General features: G+C 44.3%; 1 long non-coding RNA gene across 2 annotated transcripts; it reads left to right on the top strand.

The window, feature by feature from the left end:
• Window positions 1-1,396: 1,396 nt before the first annotated feature.
• Window positions 1,397-12,277, top strand: LOC108520867 (uncharacterized). 2 transcript variants are annotated; one of them, XR_001883045.1, is made up of 3 exons: window positions 1,397-1,569; window positions 9,374-9,464; window positions 12,025-12,277. It is a non-coding gene; the product is annotated as an uncharacterized LOC108520867 (long non-coding RNA). The 2 variants fall into 2 exon arrangements; XR_001883044.1 differs by lacking the exon at window positions 1,397-1,569 and adding an exon at window positions 2,963-3,285.
• Window positions 12,278-19,595: the final 7,318 nt, after the last annotated feature.

The following is a 19,595-nucleotide window of genomic DNA, read 5'->3' as shown; positions in this document are numbered from 1 at the left end:
AAAAAAAAAAAAAAAAAAAAAAGGAGTCTGGCTCTGTGGCCCAGGCTGGAGTGCAGTGGCATGATCTCAGCTAACTGCAACCTGTGCTTTCTGGGTTCAGGTGATTCTCCTGCCTCAGCCTCCTGAATAGCTAGCTGGGATTACAGGTGACCGCCTCTGTGCCTGGCTAATTTTTGTATTTTTAGTAGAGACAAGGTTTCACCATGTTGGCCAGGCTGGTCTCAAACTCCTGATCTCAGATGATCCACCTGTCTTGGCCTCCCAAAGTGCTGGGATTAGAGGCATGAGCCACCGCGACTGGCTTTCTTTTTTTTTCTTTTTTTTTTTTTGAGACAGTCTCACTCTGTTGCCCAGGCTGGAGTGCAGTGGTGCAATCTCCGCTCACTGCAATCTCCACCTCCCAGGTTCAAGGGATTCTTCTGCCTCAGCCTTCTGAGTAGCTGAGATTATAGGCACGTGCCACTATGGCCAGCTAATTTTTATGTTTTTAGTAGAGTTTCGCCATGTTGCCCAGGCTGGTCTTGAACTCCTGACCTCGAGTGATTTGCACACCTTGGCCTCCCAAAGTGATGGGATTACAGGCCTGAGCCCTCACACCCGGCCTGAAACTAATCTTTCTTGTTGGATGACAGGGCTCAAAACCGAAAGGCTAGGAGGGGTATTTCCACCAATTATTTTCAATAAGTGTCTAATGCCAAACTCAGTACTATGTAAAGCTAGTAGGATGTGCTAGTTTAACATCTCAGGATCTCAATCCAGAAATAGTCAGTATTCAATGTGAACAAAAATGTGCATAGCATGACATAGTGCTGCATGTTGAAATGGGCCATTGATTACAAATCCTTTAGCTTATGAGAGGACAGAAATAGTTCTTAAAATTAGTATGGCTTTTAAAACTCAGCAAAAGGGGAACTAAGTATCTTAGTTCTTAGAGATTACTGTGGCCTTCAGAGCAATTTCTATTAAACTGGATTCAGTCATAAGGAAATCGGGTTAGTGTTATAAGATCAGACATTTTGAGTCCAAAACATTTCTTTAAGCATGGAGGGACACCACAGTGCTCTTTCCTAACAAGCCAGAGTAAGACAGTCTTCTGTTTCCCTTTCTGGTAGTCTAAGGTACATGCCTCAGAAAATGCAGTTGAAAATAAAAGGGCTGCAGGAGTTTGAGACCCACCTCGGCAACATAGGGAGACCCCGTCTCTAAAAAAACAAAAATTAATTAGTCAGGCGTGGTGGCACACACCTGTAGTCCCAGCTACTCAGGAGGCTGAGGTAGGAGGATTGCTTGAGCCAAGAGTTAGGCTGCAATGAGCTATTATTGTGTCACTGCATTCCAGCCTAGGCAACAGAGTGAGACCCTGTCTCCAAAAAAAATTGAAGGGCTCATCCTACCTAAAGATTTTTAGCACTTGGAATGTAGGCTCTGGAAGAACACAAAGGATTTGGATATTTTCTAGAATTTCTCTCTCGGTCCTTTCATCACCCTGAGAAGTACCTGAGCCAGGCACAGTGGCTCACACCTATAATCCCAGCACTTTGGGAGGCCAAGGAGGGTGGATCACCTAAGGTCAGGAGTTTGGGACCAGCCTGGCCAACATGGTGAAACCCCATCTCTACTACAAAAATTAGCTGGGCTTGGTGTGCCTGTAATCCCAGCTACTCGGGAGGCTGAGGTGGGAGAATTGCTTGAATCTGGGAGGCAGAGGCTGCAGTGAGCCAAGATCGCGCCACTGCTCTCCAGCCTAGGCAACAGAGTGAGACCCTGTCTCAAAAAAAAAAAAAGAAGTACCTGAAAATGGGGTGATTAGGCAGAGAACTGTGAACAGAGAGATATTCCATCGATACTGGTGGCCTTGCTTCTGTCATTTAGTTCAGCCCATTTCAGTAGGTGCTTCCTCAACACCTACTCTGTGCCAATACTGTGCTAAGGGCCATAGCAATGATAGAAGAAGCCTACAACAAAGACCTTGACCTCAGGAAGTTTGCCATCTTGTTGAGTGGGCCAAACCTATACACACGAGGGAACTAGGGAACAAGACAAGACAAGAATACAATTGGGCATCAAAATTGGTCTAATCTCCATCTAATCTTAGTTTTCTTATGTATCATTTCACAGTTAAATTTACAAAACTATAAAACATTAATCTGTCTGGGCACAGTGGCTCAAATCTGTATTCCCAGCACTTGCGGAGGCCAAGACAAACAGATGGCTCGAGCTCGGGAATTCAAGACCAGCCTGGGCAACATGGCAAAACCCTGTCTCTAAATATACAGAAATTAGCTGGGCATGGTGGCATGTGCCTGTAGTCCCAGCTACTTGGGAGGCTAAGGTAAGAGAATCACCTAAGCCTGGGAGGCAGAGGTTGCAGTGACCTAAGATGGTGTGACTGCACTCCAGCCTGGGCAACAGAGTGAGATCCTGTCTCAAAAAAAAAAAAAAAAAAATCAAATTAATCCTAATTTAAATATATTAAAATCCATTATGGGTCACATTCAAGCATAGCCAAAGTGGAAAGCTAGACAATGCCAAGTGTTGATAAGGTTGTGGAGCAACTGGACCTCTCATACATCAACAATGGGAGAATAAATTGATAAAATCACTGTGGAAAACTGTTTGGTAATGTCTATGAATACACAGATATCCTATAATCCAGCAATTCTAACCCTGGATTTATTTATTTTTATTTATTTATTTTTTGAGACGGAGTCTCGCTCTGTCACGCAGGCTGGAGTGCAGTGGCGTGATCTTGGCTCACTGCAAGCTCCACCTCCCGGGTTCACGTCATTCTCCTGCCTCAGCCTCCCGAGTAGCTGGGACTACAGGCGCCCGCCACCACGCCCAGCTAATTTTTTTGTATTTTAGTAGAGACGGGGTTTCACTGTGTTAGCCAGGATGGTCTTGATCTCCTGACCTCGTGATCCGCCCATCTCGGCCTCCCAAAGTGCTGGGATTACAGGCGTGAGCCACTGCGCCCGGCTAGCCCTCGGATTTATATCCAGCTGAAATCCTTATATCTTTTCACCAAAAGATATAAGGAATTGTCATAGCAGCTCTAGTCATAATAGAGCCAAAGTGAAAACAAGCCAAATGATTATCAATAGTAGAATGGATATGTAGCATATTTAGACAGTAAGATAACGCAGGGTAGTGAGAATAAACAAAACTATAGCTACAAGCAACAATATGAATGAGTCTCACCAACATCATGTGGAACAAAAGAAGCCAGACCAAAAAGGCTGACAACATATTACGTGATTCCATGTATATAACGCTTAGAAGCAGGTAAAATAATTCATTGTAGTAGGACTCAGGATAGGGGTTACCTTTCCTTGAGGATGGTATTTATTAAAATGAGGCAAAAGGAGAACTCTGAGGTCTTGGTTTCTTGATCTAGGAGCTGCTTATATGGTTGAGTTCACTTTGCGAAAATTCATTGAGCTCTATATGAGTTGCACCCTTTTTTATATATGTTATTTATCAATTAAAAATCCATAGAAGGGTCACATTCAGGTATTACAAATGCATCCATATTTCTTCAAAGATTTCTGTTAATAGACTGAGCACAGTGGCTCACACCTGTAATCCCAGCATTTTGGGAGGCCAAGGCAGGCAGATCACCTGAGATCAGGAGTTTGAGGCCAGCTTTGCCAACATGGTGAGACCCTGTCTCTACTAAAAATACAAAAATTAGCCAGATGTGGTGGTACATGCCTGTAGTCTCAGCTACTTGGGAGGCTGAGTTGGGAGAATCACTTGAACCTGGGAGGCGGAGGTAGCAGTGAGCCAAGATCGCACCACTGTGCTCCAGCCTGGGTGACAGAGTGAGACTCCTCTAAAAAAAAAAAAAAAAAAAAGATTTCTGTTAGTGGAGAATTGAAGCCCAGACAAGTTGTGGAAATTGACTTCCAATAGTCTTTGACTAGGAACAGGAATTTCATGCTTCCTAACTCCCTGTTCTGTCACTGATTCTCTAGGCAATTTTAGAAAAACATTATTCCTATTATTATTCCTATTACCTCTATTTCTAAAAATAGTGAAGTTAGCTCTCATTCTTCATTCATCATCATTAGATTTGCCTTTAAGGTGAAATATGTGAAATTGTGCTGCAGTCAATGCTTTTGACATTAAAGCAAAATGACAATTAAAGTCTCTCACCATTTTCATGACAGGTGACAAAGTACTGCACTGAGGGAGTGTGTTATTATTGTCCAACCTCAATCGTTATCATTAGCTCATAAATAGCCTGACTGGTAAACCACAAGTGAAGTCTGGGCTCTCTTGTCATAAACCTTCATATGGAACCCAAGCTCTCTTTTCCTTCCCTCTGAGAGAGAGGTGCTTTCTCATACCTTACATGGATGAATTATTTTGTTTTAAGGAGCCAGGAGAAATAACAAGATTTAGAAATAGGAGACCGAATGAGAAAAGAGCTGGTCTTGACAGAAGAAGACTGCTGCTGTCACTTATTGGCTGGAAAACTTTGGATAAGCCATCCCACCTCAATTTACTTAATTTGTTTTAAAGATGAGTCGCAATTTACTCATCTTTAAAACACGGACATTAACAACCCCTCTCCTCCTTAACTCATTGGTTGTTTTAAGGTGGAAATGAGACTACGTATGTAAAAGTCTTTTGAAAACTAAAAAGTAAAAAGTACAGATGCAAAATATTATAATTATGTAAGAATGCTGTCAGTGAACTCTATTGGAGTCTTTAAAAAATGAGTGTCCATGGCTGGGCGCAATGGCTCACTCCTGTAATACCAGCACTTTGGGAGGCTGAGGTGTGAGGATCACCTGGGATCGGCAGATCAAGACCAGTCTGGTGAACATGGTGAAACCCCGTCTCTACTAAAAGATACAAAATTAGCTGGGCATGGTGGTGCATGCCTGTAATCCCAGCTACTTGGGAGGCTGAGGCAGGAGAATCGCTTGAACCCGGGAGGCAAAGTTTGCAGTGAACTGAGATCGCACCATTGCACTTCAGTCTAGGCAACAAGAGCAAAACTCCACCTCAAAAAAAAAAAAAAAAAAAAAGTGTCCATGGTCAGGCACAGTGGCTCATGCCTGTAATCCCAGCACTTTGGGAGGCCGAGACAGGAGGATCATGAGGTCAGGAGTTCGAGATCAGCCTGACCAACATGGTGAAACCCCATCTCTACTAAAAATACAAAAATTAGCTGGGCGTGGTGGCACATGCCTGTAACCCCAGCTACTCAGGAGGCTGAGGCAGAGGAATTGCTTAAACCCGGGAGGTGGAGGTTGGAGTGAGCCGAGATCATGACACTGCAGTCCAGCCTGGGTGACAGAGCGAGACTCCGTCTCAAAAGTAAAGAAAATAGAGCACAGCAGTGCAATAGAAAGGGTCTAGAAGTTTCTTTAGGTTGGGTGATCAGGGAAGTTCTCCTTGAGAACCTCTGAGAAGGTGGCAGCATGTGAGCTACATCTTGAATATGATAATGAAATTCTGGGGAAACAGTGCTCCAAGCAAAGGAAAGAGCAGATGCAAAGATGCTGAGATGGTGGGAGGCTGAGGTGGGCAGATCACCTAAGATCAGGAGCTCGAGACCAGCCTGATCAACATGGTGAAATTCTCGTCTCTGCTAAAAATACAAAAATTAGCCGGGCATGGTGGCGGGTTCCTGTAATCCCAGCTACTCGGGGATCGATAAAAATGTTCAGGTTAAGATAAAAGATTGTGGAGGCCAAAGTTCCTTTAAGGTCTTACAGTGGCTGTCCTTAGAGACAATAGATGAGAAATGTTTCCTATTCAGACCTTTAAAAGGTGCTAGATTTTTAGTTAATCGCTTTAGGATTGGGAGGGCCTTTAGGATTGGGAGATTCTTTACAGATGCAAATTTCCCCCCACAAAGGACAGCTTTGCAGGGCCATTTTGGTGCAGTGGCTCATGCCTGTAACCACAGCACCTTGGGAGGCCAAGGCGGGCAGATCACTTGAGGTCAGGAGTTTGAGACCAGCCTGGCCAACATGGTGAAAACTCAACCAATTGTCAACCAGAAAATGTTTAAATTTACCTACAGTATTTCTCAAATGTATTTGATTGATGTCTCATACCTCCCTAAAATGTATAAAACCAAGCTGTGCCCCAACCATCTTGGGCACGTATTCTCAGGACCTCCTGGGGGCTGTGTCACGGGCTCTGGTCACTTATATTTGGCTCAGAGTAAATATCTTCAAATATTTTTCAGTTTGACTCTTTTTGTCAACACAACTCACTATAACATAGACTCAGTGGCAGCCCTGAGCTCGTTTTCCTGCAACTAGATGGTCCCATCTGGGGATGATAGGAGAGAGTGACAGATCATCAGGCATTAGATTCTCATAAAAAGTGTGCAACCTAGATCCCTCACATGCACGGTTCACAATAGCATTCACACTCCTACGAGAATCTAATGCCACTGCTAACCTAACAGGAGGCAGAGCTCAGGCATAAGACAAGCAATGGGGAGCAGCTGGAAATAGAGATGAAGCTTCGATCACCCTGCTCACTTCCTGCTGTGTGGCCTGGTTCCTGTGGCCCAAGGGTTGGGGACCCCCAGAGTAGGGAGAGGGTATAGGTAGCAAAGAGGGCATGAGACTAAGACCTATTCATAGCAGAGGAAGAACTAGCAGCAAAATACTTTTCTCCCAGGGCAATTGCTGTGCAATCATTTAATCAGGCCTGCCTTCAGACTTGCAATATTTTGGAGAAACACCACACAGAGATTCAGAGGTGGCCTCACCGTGAAGCTAATGAAGCATTATCTTCAGGGTGCTTTGCTTGTGCAAGCCCCTTCCGAGGCCCTGGGAGGCACCCCAGCTTCTTGTAATCAAATTTTCATTTTTTCTTTAAAAGAGCTTGCCCCAAACCTGCCCCTCCACCCCTGAATGTATCCAAATATCATTGCAAATTTCTGGTATCACACCTTCAGCAACAAGTCAGTACCTAGAGGTTTATAAATACGCTTCCTTTGGTAAGCTCAGAGTCCTTGCACCCAGCTCAGAAAGTCTGACACCGACATACATTTCTTTCTTATTTATTTATTTATTTATTGAGACGGAGTTTCGCTCTTGTTGCCCAGGCTGGAGATCAATGGCGCAATCTCGGTTCACCTCAACCTCGGCCTCCCAGATTCAAGGGTTTGTTCCCTTGGGGAAAACAAAAAACAAACAAACAAAAAAAACTCTTCCTGAAGTCCCAACCAGAAGCAAAGCTTTCCCAGCCCTGTCTCAGGCCATTTGTCTGTCAGTCCTCTGGATGGTGGAGTTGGTCTCAGTGTTTACTAAACAAACCAATGTGGTTATCCCATCAGGATCTGAAAGAGAAAGACAAAAAATTAGCATAAATACAAGGCCACCTATTCAATTAAAGCTGCAAACCAGGGCAGCTAGAAAGCTGAATATAAAACAGTCAGGGAGAGTTTTAATACAAGTGAGTTACATAACTTGAGACATGTTTGAGACTCAAACAAAGGCATTCTTATCTCAAAGTTAAAGGAAGGAAGGAAGGAAGCAACAGTTTCCAAGCACTTTTCTTATAAACTTTCTACCAACAATGAGACTCAGCAGTTGGGAGCTGGCAGCGGTGGGGAGGACAGAAGCCTCCACAGCTAATCCTTCCTTTGGGTTAAGTAGGCATGTGGCTCCCTGCTGGTGGTGGAGTCACAGCCTTTCAAAATTATCACCATTTCACAACTCAGGAACTGCTCCAGTTGGAAGCAACCTTTGAGACCACATGGTCAACCCCTTCCTGTTACGGATAAGAAATACCAAAGGTCATTCAGCTAGTTACTACAGAACAGGGGCTAGAACCCTTGTGGTCCAGGCCAGTGCCACTTCCACCCCTGTGCCTGCACCTTCAGACACATTCACAGACCATCTGTCAGCAGCCCACAGGTGGGAGGGCAACTGAGGATAGCCCCTCCAACAAATTTGCTCGTGCTAGACTTGACCCTCCTTCCCTGAAGCCTTCCCTTTCTCCCTTTTTCTTTTTTCCTCCTCTCTTCCTTCACACCTCTTTTCTTCTTTGATCTGCAACTATGTCCTCATCCTACTCATGGCATAAAGAGACCCCTAAGCATTGTTTTAATTTGCCAGTGGCACTGGGAGGCATTGGGATCTGGAGACAAAATGCTTCCTCCAGGCCAACTTCTGAAAGAGGTCAACTCCCTCTTCCCCATCTCTTCCTTGAGTATCAGTGACAGAACAAGGAGTTAAGAAGCATAGCACTCCTGATCCTAGTCAAAGACTGTTGGAAGTCAACTTTACAGCTCTTGTGGGCTTTAATTCTCTATTAATAGAAATCTTTAAGGAAATGTCGATACATTTGTAGTACTTGAGTGTGACCCTTCTATGAAGGTTTTTACAGAAAACTGTTTCCAACAAAACCTTCTACAAAATAATTACATTTTGTAGGTTTTTTTTTTTTTTTTTTTGAGATAGAGTTTCACTCTGTTGCCCAGGCTGAAAGTACAGTGGCATGATCTCAGCTCACTGCAACCTCTGACTCTCGGGTTCAAGCAATTCTTCTGCCTAAGCCTCCTGAGTAGTTGGGATTACAGGCATGCACCACCACACCTGGCTAATTTTTCATTTTTAGTAGAGATAAGGCTTCACCATCTTGGCCAGGCTGGTCTTGAACTCCTGACCTCATGATCCACCCACCTCAGCCTCCCAAAGTGCTGGGATTACAGGTGTGAGCCACCATGCCCAACTTTTGTAGGTTATTCTTTAAAACTCAACAACTTTCAATTAGACACAAAGTCCTAACAGTGGACATATTAAAAAGAGAAATACACAGAGACAGGACCTTCCTGATCCCCTTTAGGTCATAACTTTGCGCAGTCCAGTCTACTTCATGTGGCTCAAAGGGGAAATTGGACCTGCCCAACACCCCTAGGCCAACGTCAGGGAGCAGAGTCCATTCCTAGTGTCCATCACTTGCCCTGGCAGGGGAACTTTTTTTTCTTTGAGACAGAGTCTCACTCTGTTGTCCAGGCTGGAGTGCAATGGTGCAATCTTGGTTCACTGCAACCTCCACCTCCTGGGTTCAAGCAATTATCCTGCCTCAGCCCACCAAATAGTAGCTGGGACTACAGGTGCATGCCATCATGCCTAGCTAATTTTTGTATTTTTAGTAGAGACGGAGTTTCACCATGTTGGCCATGCTGGTCTCAAATGTCTGACCTCAAGTGATCCACCCTCCTCGGCCTCCCAAAGTGTGGGAATTACAGGCGTGAGCCCCTGCACCCGGCCGGGAACTCTTCTTTGAGTATCACTAACATTTCCCATGTTGTGGTCTTAGGTCACGCCTCTGGTGCTCTTCTCCTTGGGGATGTGCAACACTTCTCATACCCTCTCTTTTGTTATAGATGAAGGGGAAGAAAAAGATAAAACCAAACACAGCTCAGAAATTCTGGCATACAAACGAGAAAAGAACTACTTCTTAGTCACCTGTGCCAGGTAGGTGGGTGGATTATAGATTTAAATCCAGCAGAATGTGGTCCAAACTGGTTCTACAGACAATGAAGTGGTTCTTTGTTTGGGGGACCTGCTAGACCAGGTTAAAGTTGGAGGCAGGCTCTTCCAGTATTGGTAGGTTCCCAGAAGTGTTGGGATTACACAATCCCTTGCTGGATGTACAGACAGAACTGGCAGGCTCACTGGAACAGAACAAAGCCATGGGAGAGAAGTTTTTTTTTTCCTGCAACTCTGCCAGCATCCTAAGTATTCTGGCTCTAGATTTGGGGACTTTAAGTGACAAAATGATAGGTCTAAAATGTATTTTGCAGCTCCAAAGAAAATTGTAAGACTCTTTATGGTCTAGAGAATTTTACAAGTCTTAGTTGTGAATAATTGACTTTTCCAAAACCCTGCAACATCAGCAAAGCATGCCACAGAGAATGAAAATGTGCGTTTCTATGGGGCCAGGTCCTGCACAGCTCCATCTCTCTTTCTTGAGCCATGATTGTCTTAAATTTGCATTGAAATAAAGGGCACCAGCATCAAACTGGGTGGCTGTTGCTGGGTTGTTTTGCATTTTTCCATCATCTTATTTGGAAAGCAATGAGACCTTTTTCAATCCTTTGGGCTTCCTCCAAGTGGAATGGTCTTTTAGATCTAGTGTCTTTGGGGGTAACTAATGGGCCCAAGAGAAAACACAGAGTGAGTGTGAGCATGTTTTAAATTTTCTAGTGCTGTTTTAGAGCAATTCAAGAATGAAATCTCCCCAGGGTGCCCAACTGCTCTCAGAATGCAAACCCACACAAAGAGCCAGAGAGGGAGAAGGGATGCTTAAAACAGAGAGGGAGGCTCCTTTTCAGGGATTCCAAGGCTTGGGACTGGTGACTTTTTTCTTTTTTCTTTTCTTTTCTTTTTTATTTTTCTGAGACAGAGTCTCGCTCTGTCACCCAGGCTGGAGTGCAGTGGTACAATCTTGGCTCACCACAACCTCCGCCTCCCAGGTTCAAGCAATTCTTCTGTCTCAGCCTTCTGAGTAGCTGGGATTACAGGCGCGCGCCACTACTGCCCAGCTAATTTTTGTATTTTTGGTAGAGATGTAGTTTCACCATATTGGCCAGGCTATTCTCAAACTCCTGACCTTAGGTGATCCAGCCGTCTCGGCCTCCCAAAGTGCTGGAATTACAGGCATGAGCCACTGCGCCTAGCCAGGCCTGGTGGCTTCTGACTGCACTTCTAGAAGCCACCATCCACCTTTACTGAGTGTAGCCAAAAGAAAGCACCATAGCGCATCTCCATGGTGTTTCCTCATGAATGTTGTTGAAAACCTGGTGTATTCATTATGCAAGATCATCTTTATGAGTGTTCTCAGGATAAATTTCGTTTTGGTCCTGATACCAAGGATAGACATACTTTTCTTGAGAAATTATGCTACCTTTCAGGATTTTGTAAGATGTGCAAGCAGTCTTCAGAACCCAGCCACATATTGTGGATAGATCCCCACCCAGATCCTAGTTCAAGAGGCCTGATCCCAGCCCAAAAGCAAATCCCTGGATCTGAGTTTCTATTGACATGTCATTCATTCAACAATAAATCTTTTTTTTTTTTTTTTTTTTTTGAGACAAGGTACTCTGTTTCCCAGGCTGGAATGCAGCAGCATCATAGCTCGCGACAGCCTTAGACTCCTGACCTCAAGCAATCCTCCCATCTTGGCCTCCCAAAGTGCTGGGATTACAGAATTGAGCCACTGTGCCCAGCCCATTCAATTAATCTTTCATATGATAAATATATATAAAGTATCTATTATGTGGCAGGAGATATAGTTGTAAACATGACAGGCAAAATAAATCCTTATTTTCACAGAGTTGCAATCTAGGGGGGTTTACTCTGCTGGATGCACTTGAATTTGTATATATGGTAATGAAATTAGTGAAACCACCTTTGCAAAACATGTAACTGAGGAAATTATGACAGTGAAAGACATCAGACCTAACTGACTCCATCTTGCTTTTTTTTTTTTTTTTTTTGAGACAGAGTCTCACTCTGTTGCCCGGGCTGAAGTGCAATGGTTTGATCTCAGCTAACCACAACCCCCGCCTCCTGGTTTCAAGCAATGCTCCTGCCCCAGCCTCCCGAGTAGCTGGGATTACAGGCATGTGCCACCACACCTGGCTAATTTTATATTTTTAGTAGAGACGGGGTTTCTCCATGTTGGTCAGGCTGGTCTCTAACTCCCGACCTCAGGTGATCCACCTGCCTCGGCCTCCCAAAGTGCTGACATTACAGGCATGAGTCACTGTGCCCAACCTCCACCTTGCTTCTAACCTTTAAGTTGACCGTGTTCATTCCTGGGCATAGGCCGAACTAACGTTGGGAAGGAATTTAGTTTATGGTTCAACTGTGAAACAAAATTGGTAATAGTTCTTTCTGAAAAGACTCCCCTCTTGCCTTGGGACCAGTCTGCCTTTGCAGGACTAACAAATTAGCTACAAGTTTAGAAATTATGGTTTAGGGGTCATGCAGCCTCTGGCCATGAGTCTGAACCTCCCCAAATTGCTCCTAGGGATAATATCACTATTGTGAAACCTAAGATCAGTGCTTGAGATATTTTGCAGACCCTGCACTTGATGGATCAGCTGAGACCACTCAGACCATAATCTGGCTCAACCAGTTCTGCGATTCCACCCAGGAACAGAAGACAGCAAGAAACACTCACTTCAACCCCCTATGATTCCATTTTCAACTGACCAATCAGTACTCCCCACTTCCCAAGCCCCTACCCACCAAATTATCTTTTAAAACTCTGATCCCTGAATGCCTGGGAGACTGATTTGAGTCATAATAAAACTCCGGTTTCCCGTACAGCCGGCTCTGCATGAGTTACTCTTTCTCTATTGCAATTCTCCTGTCTTGACAAAGTGGCTCTGTCTAGGTAGCAGACAAGGTGAACCTGATGGGCAGTTACACTAGCAAATAGCTAAAGTGGAAACCTCAGAAAAGACTAGAAGACCAAAATGACTAATATACCACAGGTGTGAGTCAGAGTGATCAAGACATTTAGAAAAAATGAAAGAATTATATTCCTATTTGCTGTGTGATCTTGAGCAAATGACAACCTCTTAGTCTCGGTCTCCTTATCTAAAATATGGTGATAGAGACTTACAATGAGAAATAAGTGAGATAATATGAATTAAGCTTTTCACACAGTGCCTGCTCATATCACTTGCTCAATAAATACTGGCTCCTACTACTTTTATCCCAGAAGCACCAAGAGGAGAAGGGCCCTTGGTATGGTCATTTTGACCATATGACCTGTTCAGCCTGGTGTCAGAAATGGGAATGTAGGGAGAAGCAGGGTTGCCATGCCAGGAGGCCATGCCCATGGATGTCACCCAAGTCCTAATATTGCGAATAGAAACCATATCTAGGCCGGACGTGGTGGCTCACACCTGTAATCCCAGCACTTTGGAAGGCTGAGGCAGGTGGATCACCTGAGGTCAAGAGTTTGAGCCCAGCCTGCCCAACAGGGCAAAACCCTGTCTCTACTAGAAGTACAAAAATTAGCCGGGTATGCTGGCAGGTTCCTGTAATCCCAGCTACTCAGAAGGTTGAGGCAGGAGAATCGCTTGAACCTGGGAGGTAGAGGTTGCAGTGAGCCGAGATTGCACCACTGCACCCCAGCCTGGGCAACAAGAGTGAGACTCCATTTCAAAAAAAAAAACCAACCATATCTAACCTACCTTTATTTTTTTTCTTTCATCTCAATAATTCTAATCATAATCCTCATTTGCACCCCCTATTTTGGCTAGAAGGTAATTTCCATATTTCCATTTAACCTTTCCATTTTACTGATAAGAGCGGTTTTCTTCTTTTTTTTTTTTGAGAAGATGTCTTGCACCATCACCCGGGCTGGAGCGCAGTGGCACGATCTGGGCTTACTGCAATCTCCGCCTCCCGGGTTCAAGCAATTCTCCTGCCTCAGCCTCCCAAGTAGTGGAGATTACAGGCACCAGCCACCATGCCTAGCTAATTTTTTTGCATTTTTAGTAGAGACAGGATTTCACTATATTGACCAGGCTGGTCTCAAACTCTTGACCTCCTAATCCGCCCACCCCAAAGTGCTGGGATTACAAGCATGAGCTACCATGCCCTGCCAAGAGTGGTCTTCATCTTGGCCAATGTTCTAGAATTAGCACAAATAGAAACTCCAAGCCTTCTCACTCACTTCCCATGTTTTTCTGTTATTTGTTTTGAAGGAAGGGGGAAATCAATTTGCTTTTTGCTTTTGTCAGTAGCAAGTAGTGCCACATGCCATGGACAAAGATCTAAATAACACATGTTCTAATCTTGGAGTTCCTTGCAACTGGCTTTGGGGTTGCTCACTAAAGTCCCTAGTCAGGTGCCTCATTAAGTGTGACACCTAAATGACTCACCTAGAATTCTGAGATGTACACAAAAGGAAGGAAGGAAAAAGAAAAGTTCCAAGGACGTGGGTCCCCTTTGGTTCACATTCCAGCCTCAATGAATGGCCCACTTATGCTTCAAGATCTTAAATCTTGATCCTGAATGTACAATACAGGCAATGAAAGCCGTAAATATGTTAAGTCAAGAAGATTCCCAAATCCCAGGATCTTGGAAACTTCACCTCCTGTGCTTCATCATACCATTAGCCCACACCCACATTCATTTCTCCATCTACCCTCACCATTCATGATCTTGAAGAACCTTCTCCAAGGCCAAGGACAGAGAGTTCTATAAACAAAGTGGTAAGTGAGAGCGAATATCCACATGCCCCAACTTGGGCCCCTCCCCACAGTTGAGAGACCATTAAATGAAATTGCCTTACTGTGTAAAAACCAGGGAGGGATAGGAGATAATGGAGAAATAGCAGACCAACTGTAATTTCTGCTCATCTAAGATGATCAGACCAGTAACATAAACAGAAGAGGAATGATTCTATGAGTCCCAACTCCAGGCCCTCATGCCCTTTTTCTCCACAGGCCTTAGAGCACAAATGAGTTACACATAGCATGTTCTCTGTTATCAGACAGGCCAACCAAGAGATGGCCTCTCTCAGCTGGCTGAGCTTTGGTACCTTGGAGCTAAAACCATTCACTATCTCGCTGCAGTCTAAAGCTTGGAGCAATTCCTTTTAGTCAACGTACTAGAAGGCAAAGGTCAGGCAGCCAATTCTAGGTATCCACTATAAGCATTTGGCAGAGATCTCTGAGCATGGACCTAAGCCTAAGTGTTCAAATATAAAGGAAGGGGGGAAAACTAGTCCCAGGCAACAGGCCTTTGCATTCTCCAGCACTCTTCTGCTCTTCCAGTGGCTCTGAAGTTAGTGGGAGCATTGTGTTGTATCCTGACCTTCCAGTCTACTAGAAATCATATTAGATGGTTCTATGGCCTACTTTGTAGCCCGACGAAACAGCAAAACCTACCAGGTGTGTACCACCTTATATATTTCCCTGCCTCTATTCCCCTATGGATGAAACCGGACTTACCTGAACTAAACAGATTATATTATAAAAACTTCTGGGAAATCGCAGAGTATTATCATGTTCACTTAAATGATCTTATAGTTACTATAGACTTTGCTTTTTGAATGCAGACTATGCATTGATTTTTTTCATATCCAAAGCTCTAGGGGTCTCTTTATTAGCATACTTTAACTATTGTATACTCTAGTTAAATGTGAATTTAGCCTTAATCTAACTGATTCCCTTGATATTACCCCAATCAGAGATTACAAAAAATAGTTATAGCTCCCATGTATTGAGTGTCTACCATGTACAAGTCAGAAAATGTGTCAGGGACTTTACGTGTTATTTTGGTCCACCTTCACAACAGATCTGTAGAACTAGTTTCAGTTTACAGCTGCTGAATCTAAAATGCAAAAAGGATAAGTTACACAGAGCTCAGGTGCAAGTGGTAGAACTCAAATGCACACTCAGCTATGTCTGGCTCCAAATCCAGTGGCCTGACATCCTTCTTTGAGTAGGAACAGTCATAAAAACATTGGAAGGAATTCATGGAGCCTTCTCTCAATAAAAGGCTCATGGTGTCCACAAGGTGATCCCACACTACTCCACCCCAGTGACACCTTGTAAACACTTGTAAAAGTGTTTGTGTTGTGAACACTTGTAAAAGTCACTTTTTTTTTTTCTTTTTTTGACGGAGTCTTGCTCCATCACCCAGGCTGGAGTATAGTGGTGCGATCTCAGCTCACTGCAACCTCTGCTTCCTAGGTTCAAACAATTCTCGTGTCTCAGCATCCCTAGTAGCTGGGGTTACAGGTGCCTGCCACCACGCCTGGCTAATTTTTGAAATTTTTAGTGGAGACAAGGGTTTCCCCATGTTGGCCAGCCTGTTCTTAAACTCCTGACCTCAAGTGATTCACCCACCTCGGCTTCCCAAAGTGCTGGGATTACAGGCATAAGCCATCACACCCAGCCAAGGCCACAATTTAATAGGAATACTGACAAAGGAAGTTGACAAGACAAAGTGGGTCTGAAAATGCAAGTTACTGTTCAAGAGTAATTAGTTTGTTGGAAAAAAAAAAAAAGATGGAGAATAGGAGAAACAACCTAACAACTTTCTCAATATTTGAAAAGTTGTAATGTAGAAAAAATGCATTTTATTCATTCACTCATGCATTCACTTCTCACACGTTTCTCAGACACCAAACATGGGCCAGATACTTGCTGGCCATTGGAGAGCAGCTAGAAAGAAGTCAAATGTGCCTGCACAGCATAGCAAGAAAACCAGATGTGAAAAAGCATTGCAGGTGTGAGGATTTCTGCAACTTATAAAAGGGAGGCAAGAAGAAGTCTTTGGTCTTAATCCCTAAGGTTCAGTAACACAGAATGACTACTCCTATTTATTTTTTTACTTTTTTATTTTTTTTGAGAGTTTCACTCTTGTCGCCCAGGCGGGAGTGCAGTGGCGCAATCTTGGCTCACTGCAACCTCTGCCTCCTGGGTTCAAGCGATTCTCCTGCTTCAGACACCTGAGTAGCTGGGACTACAGGCGCACACCACCACAACTGTCTAATTTTTGTATTTTTAGTAGAGACGGGGTTTCATCATGTTGGCCAGGCTGGTCTCAAACTCCTAACCTCAGGTGATCTGCCCACCTCAGCCTCCCAAAGTGCTGGGATTACAGGCGTGAGCCACCACGCCCAGCCTAACACAGAAGGACTCTTACTGGGTAGAAATATCAATAGGTAAAAATGAAAGGGAGGCAGATTTCAGGGCAGAGTAAGAAAAGCTGTCCTGAGTCCCCAACAATGAGGCAGGTGTCAGGAAGAAGTGAGTCCCTGTCAGTGGGAGGGTTCCATTGGTGGCTGACTGACCCCCTCCCTGATGCATTTCACAAGGGATTCCCTCATAGGAGAGGAGGTTAGCATAAGCACTCTCTCCCAGCACAGATGCTGAAGTTCTAGAGTCTTGGACTTCATCTTCAAAAGAGTGAACAAAAGTTCTCTGAAAGAAGGGCATTTTTCAATAATGCTGTTTGGCTCCTCCAGTGTGCTACCTGTCCAACAATTCCATAGAACTGTCCAGTCTGCAGAAAAGAAGGCAAGGGGCCACTTAATCCCAACTAAGTAACATCCACTTACCTTTGGCAGATAAGTGAAACCTCCCCAACCCATTGTTAATAAAAACTTGGGTGAGGGAGAATTTACTGGGTAAAAACTCTAGCATCCAGAACTTAGAGTTAGCTGTGCCATCTGGCAACAGTTTTTGGACAGAGAAATGTTTTTAGGAATCCACTGTATCATTGCTCTGTACCATAAATTCCGGAGAGCACCCTTTCTTATCTCCTCAGTCTTGCCTCTTAAGAATGGTTGACTGCTCATCAACGATTCATTCTGGTAGCATAAGGAAAGATGCTCTTGTTTTCTATGACAAAGCCTCCATTTTCTATTTTCATGCTGAGGCAAGTAGCTGCAAGCCTGAGAGATTTATTATTTTATGACTTAATGCCAATTTTGGAAGCTTGCAACTTTGAATCAAATAGGAATGTGAAAAAAAGGAAAAAAAATTGTACAAACCTAGCAAGCTAGTGTGGAAAACTCAGGAGATAACAAATATATCTCCTTTGACCAAATTATTCAAGTTGGCAACATCCCACCTCAGGGATCAATTGCCCATTTAATCATAATACCTTATAGCCACGGGGCACTTCAGGGCCAGCTTACAAAGCATGTTCTTGTTTATTATCTCCTAGCCCTCCCAGCAGTCCTCTGCAGTGGGTATGGCTGGTGCTGCAACAGAGCAGGTGTTGGACTATGAACCAGAAGAATCAGGCTCTATCTCCAGCCACTTCTTTAATTGGTGTCTTTGGGCAATTTCACTTAAGCTCTTAACCTCGAGTTTTTCTTTTGGCCAAAGGAACTGAAACACCCAGAGATAGATGAAGCTCACAAAGCTTCAGCTTTAGGGCCTGCCACTTGCACAGGTTGTGAACCTAATTCTGAATTCACAGTTTTGTGTTCTTGTCCTTAAAAAGGGCTCCCCAAATTACAATTTCAGGCCACACAAAACCTAGATCAACCTCTTAACAGAATACCTCCTCAGCCTAATTCTAGGAAGCCAAAATACGACAGGTGTCTCTACGACCTCAGCTTTGCCCAATGGCCTGTGTTGGTCACTAGGGCACCTCATGTCACAGGTGAACTCTGTTGGTGCCTCTCCTGGATGGCTGCAAAGGGCTCACAGCTGGCCGCTTCTCCAGAGAAGTGCCTTCAGCTGCACGAGAGCTCCTCATCCTGGAGCATACACCACCACTCCCATCCAGGATAGCCAACCGATTCCTGATTGATGGGGAGTGATCCCCTATACACAAGGCTGCACCCCTGCCTGAAGGTGGGAGCAACTCTGTGGTGCAAGTCACGTCCTTAGGGGTCAGACTGAAGCTAGACTCCATCTGGGATCACATTCTTGCTTGGTCCTTTTCCATGTCTCATCCTGTTTCACTCACCCCTTTCTCCTACAGCGCTGCCCCTCTAAGGTGTGCACCTGAACCCTCACCTGGGGATCAGCTTCTAGGGCACCCAACCTGAGACACAGAATGATAAGAAGAGTGCCGTTTATTTCCTATGTTAAAGACTGTCTGGTTCACTTTCAAACATAGTCGAAGAGCCATAAGCCTCCAAAACCCCTTGCAGCTCAGTCTATGGTGGAGATGGGTGTATAAATATACATATTCCTCAACCAGCAACTTGGTCTGAGACCCATCCTGTGCCCCAAACAAAGTCCACAGATTAAGAGTTATAAGTACCTTCAGAATAAGTACATTTGGGAGGATGAAGGTGGAAGAGTTGACTATTTTGTAATACCCCACACTGTGACCAGCCACCCTAGCGTCCTCTCAGAATCTTTTGCTTTGGGTGTTAGGAAGGACACCAGAAGATGAGAAAAGAATGAACAGTAGCATTGTGTCCCTTTCAATCATTCTCTTGGCACCTTCTACCTGGGGAGATTTATACCCAGTTCTTTGTCCTGGCTAAATAGAAGAGGAATGAAAGAGCTCTCCAAAGTTGCCTGTCAGTTTAGAGAGAGGCCGAGTTTAGGAGTAAAGGGATTTAGAGCCTGCTTCTGTCTCACCTCGTACTCAGTTTGTGACTTTAAAATTAATTAATCATTCATTGCCCTTTAGCACTCCCATGTATAGCAGGGAGGTTTACTTCCACATCTCACAAAGACCAAAGATCCTGAAAAGGATCATCATAACAGCAAGACTGCCATCCATAAGAGAGATGCAATTTTAAAAAATTAAAAAAGATAGGCTGGGTGTGGTGGCTCATGCCTGTAATGGCACCACTTTGGGAGGCCGAGCCAGGCAGATCACGAGGTCAGGAATTCAATACCAGCCTGAGCAACATGGTGAAACCCCATCTCTACCAAAAATACAAAAATTAGCTGGGCATGGTGGCGCTTGCCGGTAATCCCAGCTACTCAGGAGGCCGAGGCAAGAGAATTGCTTGAACCCAAGAGGTGGATGCTGCAGTGAGCAGAGGTCATGCCACTGCACTCCAGCCTGGTTGACACAATAAGACTTCATCTCAAAAAAAAAAATAAATAAAAAGATAAAGACAGAGTATTGCTATGTTGGCCAGGCTGTTTT

Source organism: Rhinopithecus bieti, unplaced genomic scaffold, assembly GCF_001698545.2.
Source record: "Rhinopithecus bieti isolate Rb0 unplaced genomic scaffold, ASM169854v2 scaffold_52032, whole genome shotgun sequence".
Lineage (NCBI taxonomy): Eukaryota > Metazoa > Chordata > Mammalia > Primates > Cercopithecidae > Rhinopithecus > Rhinopithecus bieti.
The sequence above is the reverse complement of the archived record's forward strand: the minus strand, read 5'-3'. Positions and strand labels throughout refer to the sequence as shown.